Here is a 7,522-nt window from a genome sequence, read left to right as displayed (position 1 = left end):
AAACTGGTCATCTGAGTCTCCTATTTATAGGGAACATAAACAGCAAACTAGTTTACAACCGAAAACACCACGAGACCAAAAACGAAACGTTTCCGGTCCAACCAACCGAAAACTCAGATAAAGCCCCAACAAGAAGTAATAATGCCTAAAAACCATATATGTTTAGCACAAACCAACAAATTAGGTCCTAACATTCCCCCCCCCCCTTAATTTGATGCTAGCATGAATTCAAGGTTGTTGACGATCATCACATCTGAACTTCCCATGGCGCCTGCCCACATTCTCTTGTTGATAGTTTCAGCGACCATGCCGGTGAAGTCTTTAGCAGTAACCTCCAGAATATCATCATTGACCAAGATTTGATGCTCTACCAAAGTACGGATATCACGCTCACCGAACTGTAGGAGATCATTTGCTTCAATAAGACGAATACCACGAGTCGGCAGCTTGATGACGGCGGAGGCTGTGGCCTCATCAAATACCCAGAATTCCGTGTTCTACAAAGAACCGTTAGGTAACTGTGGAACAATATGAATCTTTATCAACTGTTTGGTAGGAGTCCACATCACATTTTTCACGGTACGGTTGGTGTTGGGATCAAATACGCCCTTGGATTTCTTGACAAAACACTCTGAAGTCTTCATCCCATCGGACTTTTTCTTTAATTGGTTCTCCAAAAAGATCTTGAAGTTAGTTCCACGAGGATCATTGAATGGGTTGTGGAAGGGAGCCTCAGACAGTTCTGAAAGATCAACTTTAGTCCAAGAACTAAAGTCATTTTCATGCGCACAATACTCCACATTTCCACATTTTCTTTTGACTCCCCAGACGTTCTTCTAGTCGTGAAATCCCCACACCTTTATTTCCAACCGATCTCCGTATTTGGATTTGAACCTCTTTTTTTTAAGCCTAGTCACACTCAGTTGGGGCTGATCTCCACGAACGTTTTTATCAGAATTTTTCGTGAAGAGCAATTTCCCTTTTCTTTGTGTAGAGGCTTCATTCCGAGCTCGCTTGAATGTGACTCTGTGATCAGAATTGACAGTTTCATTTTCAAATCGGTCAACGATTCGTGTTGTACTGGTATGGCGCGGAACATCTTATGGAACTTAGGCATAAACGCTAGGGGAAGCATCTTCTTCTTTAGGCTCACTGACGGATGTTTTGAATTTGTCACCGAATTCACTAATTAGTTTATTCTTCAAATCAAAGTACCCGGCAGTGAGAGCGCCGAGATTGAGCTGCAAATCAGAAATTTGTTTTGACTTTTGAGAGTTTTCCTTTTCGATATCGGAGACTCTAATGTCTAGAGTTCCAATCAAAACGTGCTTCTCAATAAGCTTCTGATTTAAGATCCCGATTTCTTCCTTTAGCTCAACAATTTCTGGATCTTCATTAGTGGAGCTCCATGCACCTATATATATGATCCCTTATCTAATGGACGCGTCATTAACTAGTTCAGAGTTTGACAGCGGCTTTTGAGAGCTACGATTGCTAGTCGGGTTTTGGAGTCGTACTTGTAATAATAGTTATTAGACTTATCCAAGTGGGAGACTGTTGGATCAGGTGTCTAAGCCCATAACTATAATTGGTATGTACTTGACCCGAGAGTAGCATGGTCCATTTCGGGTTGCCTTTACCAGAAAAATCTGATAGGATGGATAATTGAGAAAGAGGTTATTTGTGATTTAATAATATATTATAAGTATACTATATATTAATTGAGAAATCATATTATTTAATTAATATTGGTCAAGAATTAATTTGGAATTAATTTACGGATCAAAAGAGATTAATTAAATTAAGGGGACTGATTAAGTAAGTCAGTAATACATATAGTTTGGGCCAATGATCCATGATTGATTAATGTTGGACTAAGTTTATGTGAAAGTCCATGAAGTGTTAGTCCATAACGCTTATCATATGGATTATTGGATTTAAGGCCCAAGGAATGAATTAGGGTTTACAAGTTGAAACCCTAGGAATTCCACACTATAAAAGTAACCTCTTAGCTCCAAATTCACCACCCCAAGGGTTCTAAGAGAACCCTAGACGATATTGGTGGTTCTAGCCTCTCTCTCAAAGTCCTCCATTTTTTCATGGTGTTTGTGACTTGTCGAGGCATCACACTTGAGGTGTTAAGCTCTTGAAAGGCCAACAACTACAAGCTACAAATAAGAGGTATTCTTCTAACTAGTTTTATGATTCATGTACCAAATTTGTATGCTAGATAGGTTTCATGCTTTGGATAATTTTTGTTGCATGTAAAACTAGAGAAAACTTAGATCCAAAGCATTAGGGTTGTATGTGCACCATAGGAGTGTTATAGTACTTAAAACCCAACAACCTTTCCCCATAGGACCCAAGGTTTGGTTCGCCTTGGACCTCTTGTATCGAGCGGCAATGAGTTGTTGGGAATTTATTGTGCGGTCTATTACGCTTCCTGAATTGGAGGTGATGTCTTGGGAGGAGTTTGTGACCCGGTTTAGGGCATAGGTTGCTCCAGCTTTTGCAGATCAGCCATTGGAGAGTGAGTTGGTGGGTGTGTTTGGGTGCCAGACCCTAAAGGATGTGACGTCCAAATCCCAAGGGTCGGAGATCGACTTAGAGCACATTGGGAAGAGGAGGCCAGATCATGTGCGGGTACTGGAAGGTCCCGGGAAGAGACAAAAGACTTCTGACCAGCGTTTGATAGGCCTGCAGGGCCGGAGACAGTGCGGCACGTGCGGAAAACTACATGATGGAGTTTGTCGTTCTAGGGGTTTGGGCTGCTACAAGTGTGGCAGGGTTGGTCACGTCAGCAGAGATTGTCCACAGGGCACAAGCCCATTATGTTTGACTGCGATCAGGTGGGCCACAAGAAGGCCGATTGTCCGAGGAGGAGGGAAGGAGCAGTAAATACGCCTGCTCCGACTATTTTGAAATCTCTGACGGTCGAGAGGGTGGGGCAGGAGCCCCAGCAGATAGAAGTCAGGCCCTGCAGTGTTAGACAGGAGAAGTCAGGACTCCAGTAGGCGATGTTGCGGGTATGTATCTTTTGCCTTTTTTCAGTTTTATCTGCACATTGTTGTAGGAATTTTGCTTTGGTTTGGAAGATTGTAGCGAGTTGGGTAAGTGTATCCCTGGTTTATTTCTTTGCTCATGTTGGGTTATATCTTCAAATATTGTCATATGCCAATTGCATACCACGAATTATTAGTGGTTAGTGTAAGCTCGTTTTCATTTTCGCTGGTTCGGGGTGTTTAGTGTTCTATCGGTTCGTATTAGAGATCGGTCAAGGGCATTATGGGAAGGTCTGCGGTCAGGATCCGCAGGACGGTTATTCAGCATCGTCAACATTCGGTGGTTTAGTAGCTGTTCTTGGAGTGATTATTGGAAGCGCCAAGGGAAGTGTCTTGTTGCTGAGGTATTGGTTGAAGCATCTGTTGTTTGGGCTTCAAGATTTTAGTGTAGTATCATTTCAAGCATCAGGGGTTTTTGGTTTCGTTGAGATTCAGGAAGTGTTCATTTGGTCTTTAGAAGTTGTGTGGTCTTTTGAGGTTCGGCTAGCGACGAAGCACTAGGATTGGTAAGCGCTAGTGGGCATCGGACCGATTGTCGGAAAGAAAAAGGGGATTTGGGAATCCTTCGATTCTTATGTGTTGTGAAGATTCATCAGTTTAGAGCAGGGATATGGTTTTAGCCCTTGCATAAGAACATAAGGAATTAGTGTAGTATTGTGGGAGGCGATTTGGATTATCAGGCAAGTTAAGACTTCAAGGGTATTTCTCAGGATTCCAGGACTTGGGCGATCATTGAGATTGGCTAGTAGTGGAATGCTAGTATTGGTAAGCGCGAGTCATGGGTGGTTCATGCTATATGAGGAATTGTCGGGCTGGGGATCCATCGGATTGATAGGATGAGAAAGAGAAAGAGAACTTCGTGTAACCCATGTGGGGGAGAACCGATCAGAAATTCCAGGAGTTGCATCGAAAGGGGAACTAGGATAAGTTTCGCATCCTGTTCAAGAAGAGAGACGACCCAAGTAGCCATTAGGGTTGTGTTTGTTTAAGTGGGAGATCAGGAAACTTCCAACAGCTGGTCGACGCATCCGTGTAAGGCATAGCAGTTTTGTGGATGGATTCAGGTCGAGGGTTGTGTTAGAGCCTCGATGCATCCGTGTAAGGCATAGCAGTTTTGGGGTTCGAAACAAAACCTAGACACCTGATTGGGAGCATGGTTTGGTGCATGTGCGATTCAGGATGGGTGTATTTGGATTGGTGGTAGCATTCACAAGGTTGGCAGATAGTACTAGAGTGTTGTAACACAGCGGGTGTAGTCGTAGCATTCACTATGTTGGCAGATAGTGCTAAAGTGTTGTAGGACTGCGAGTGTAGCCGTAGCATTCACAAGATTGGCAGATAGTGATAGAGTGTTGTAAGACTGCGGGTGTAGTCGTAGCATTGACAAGGTTGGAAGATTGTGCTAAGGTGTTGTAAGACTGCGGGGGTAATCGTAGCATTCACTAGGTTGGTAGATAGCATGGGAGTATTGTTAGATCGCAAAAAGAACAATACCACCCACCAGTTCTGGTGCAGCAGTGAGGGTGTGGCAAATCCACAGATTGAGTTACGGATTTACCCAAATGGATTAGACCTGTTTGAGTTGGTGTTAAGACCGTAGGAACACCACTGCAATCACTTTGGCCATGTAGCAATCACTTTTAGTCTTGGATTTAGTGACGTCAGGATTTGACGTATGGACCCGATCGGTTGGAACAGAAGGTTGTTAGAGTCATAGTGGCAAGATAACTAATGGCAACTATTGACAGATGAGGATTTCGTTCAAAATTCGGGTGGGGCGACTGTGTGGGAGTCTTTTGGCTCAGCAACCGGGCTGTAACCCGGTATCTCAGATGCCTAGTAGAAGAACTGAGACCAGGGAGGTCTCGGTGGATTTTGAACAGTAGACAGGAGGCAACATGCTGTTTTGAGCAGTCCAGTGTTCGGGCAATTCTGTGTTTTGGGCAGTTTCAATGTCTCGGGCAGTATTAGATTTTTAGGACTTCATGTATGGATGGAGTAACCGAATGCTTGGGTAATGATAAATCACCCACATAAGGATTAAATAATCTCAAAGTAATTGAATTGGCTCTGTTGCACAGCTCTCGTCAGAGTCTAACCGTTGCAGGGTTTAATCTTCTACTCGAAGGATTATCTGAGCCTTCTGTCAAGTATAATTGTTCAACTGATGGTTATGGTTAGTGGAATTGCTCTCGTAGATTGCATCAAGGTAATCAGGGTGGTAAGCGTTATGGTTGGCAAGTTATTCGATGAGGCTTGGGCATGGTAACATTTCTGCGTAGGCGGCCTGTCGGGGAGACAGACCATTATAGAATCTATATCCTAGAAAGTCGGAAGTGGTTTTGCGGAAGTTTGAGGTTTGATTTCTTCGGGATGGGAGTTCAGTTTGAGTTTCGGTGGTCTTGAGAAGGTTGCCTTACGTGCAAAATCATCGGTTGCGTTCTTTAGATCGTTTGTTTGGATATGGTTGTTAGTAAGGAGTGATTTCGAGGACAAAATCTAATTTAAGTAGGGGAGAGTTGTAACACCTTGTTCCAAATCGCTTTCCAAATTCGGGACTGTGGCCTGAAGATAGGTTATCATAAGGCTTAGGTCCTTTGGAAAAGAGAGATCTAGACCCATTTAGGTACGCATAATGTAATTGAGGTGATCCGGGAGTTTGGGTTGTGTCGTGGAGCTAAGGGGGTATATCAGTAAAGTGGAAGTATGAGCTCTTTATGAATTTTGGATTTACGTTTGGAAGGTTTTTGAGGTGAGGATAAGCTGATAGACATGTAGAGCTTCTCACCACCTTTCCTTGGATATAAAGAACGTCGAAAACGGAGTTGAAACGAAGAAGTTATGGTCGTTTGAAGTTGGAGTGTGATGTGTATTTAATGTGTTTATATTTTTATTCAAGTTTTAAATTTATAAAAGCTATTTCCTTCACTAGACAATTAAACACACTAGGCAATGTACCTAATCGTGCAATAATATAGCTATGGTAAGAACGAGTGTCGAACTCAAGGAACGGTGTTTTAACTAACTTTATTCTACTATTAACTAAATACTAATGAAATTAGAAAAGGTTTTGGTTTCCTAGTTTTGCAAGACTAGATACTTCAATTATCAAACTAACTAATTATCACTTAATTCAGCTAACACTAACTAAAGCAAATTAACAAGTATGAATCAACCAAGGTAAGTAAGAGACTTTCGTTTAGCTTTGGATTTATTTGTTATTATGGTTGATTTATGGAAGTGCAATGGATTTAGTTTCTTTAGTTACCGATTCCTAATATGACCAAATTAGTATTCACTAACTTAATCCTTTAGCAAACTAGTTTATTTATTCGGTGATCAAGCGGACAAACTTACAAGCTTACTAGTGTTTGGTTCAGATTGATTAGACTTATAATTAATTGACCAGTTTAGTTTATTGATTCACTTTAATACGTGATTTGTCGTCATATATTAGCTCCTATACCTTTTTACCCACTTTTCTACTTAACCCTAGGTTTTATTCAAAACTCTAGTCCTACAACTTTGCAAATCACAAGATCGTAAGATACAAATTTAATTAAGATAGATGGTCATACTAGCCTAATCAAATTCAGCAATAAGCAGAGAAAATATTTATCAAAAGTACTTGAGGTTCTTTAATAAGCTAAATCAATAATAACCAAATATCCAAATCCAAACCATAAATCAACCACATTAACTTAATTCATCCTAGGCAAAACGACAGCCTAGAGTATTTAGCTCATGATTTCAGCAAACAAAAGCATAAAAACGAAATTCAAGGTATTTGACATAGCAAAATGTAATGAAAAATCAAAGTGTAGAATTTAGTTTCCTTAATGCTCCTCCTTCCAAGGTTGTGAATGAAATTCTTGCTTCCAAGCCTTAAAACCAGTGTATTGCCTTCAAAAGTGTCGAATTCTCCACAGCCAAAAGTTCCAATTTGGAGGTTAAGGTGATCTACTTATACTTTTCCCGAAATCAGAGCACCACGTCGTGGTAAGTCCACCACGCCGTGGTAATCATGTTTATCCCGTATTTTACAATTCTTCGAAGTGGATCGGAATTCTTCAAGTTTCCACGTCGTGGGGAATTCACCACGTCGTGTTGGGGTTTATTTTCTTCATTTTAGAGCATTGGTTCAAACTCCCAACTTCCAGCATCCAGCTTCCAGCTTCCTTTTTGCTCAAAGCTTGCCTTTTGGTCCCTACAACATGATTCATAGCAAATTAAGTATCTTTTTCTTCTAATAAGGGCATAAAAGTAATAAAAATATTAAGATATGTTGTACAATTATGTTTATAGATATGCACATATCAAAATACCCCACACTTATTCTTTGCTTGCCCCCAAGCAAATTGATTTTTAATTTCACCAGCAAAGTACAAAACAATCTATTTCAATCCCAGCCATTATCCCAAATCCTCAATGTATGTATTTGTGTCTATAATTCCTAAGAA

Source organism: Lactuca virosa, chromosome 7, assembly GCF_052849685.1.
Source record: "Lactuca virosa cultivar CGN04683 chromosome 7, Lactuca_virosa_CGN04683_v6, whole genome shotgun sequence".
In the NCBI taxonomy this organism is placed as follows: domain Eukaryota; kingdom Viridiplantae; phylum Streptophyta; class Magnoliopsida; order Asterales; family Asteraceae; genus Lactuca; species Lactuca virosa.
This window is presented reverse-complemented; position numbering follows the sequence as displayed.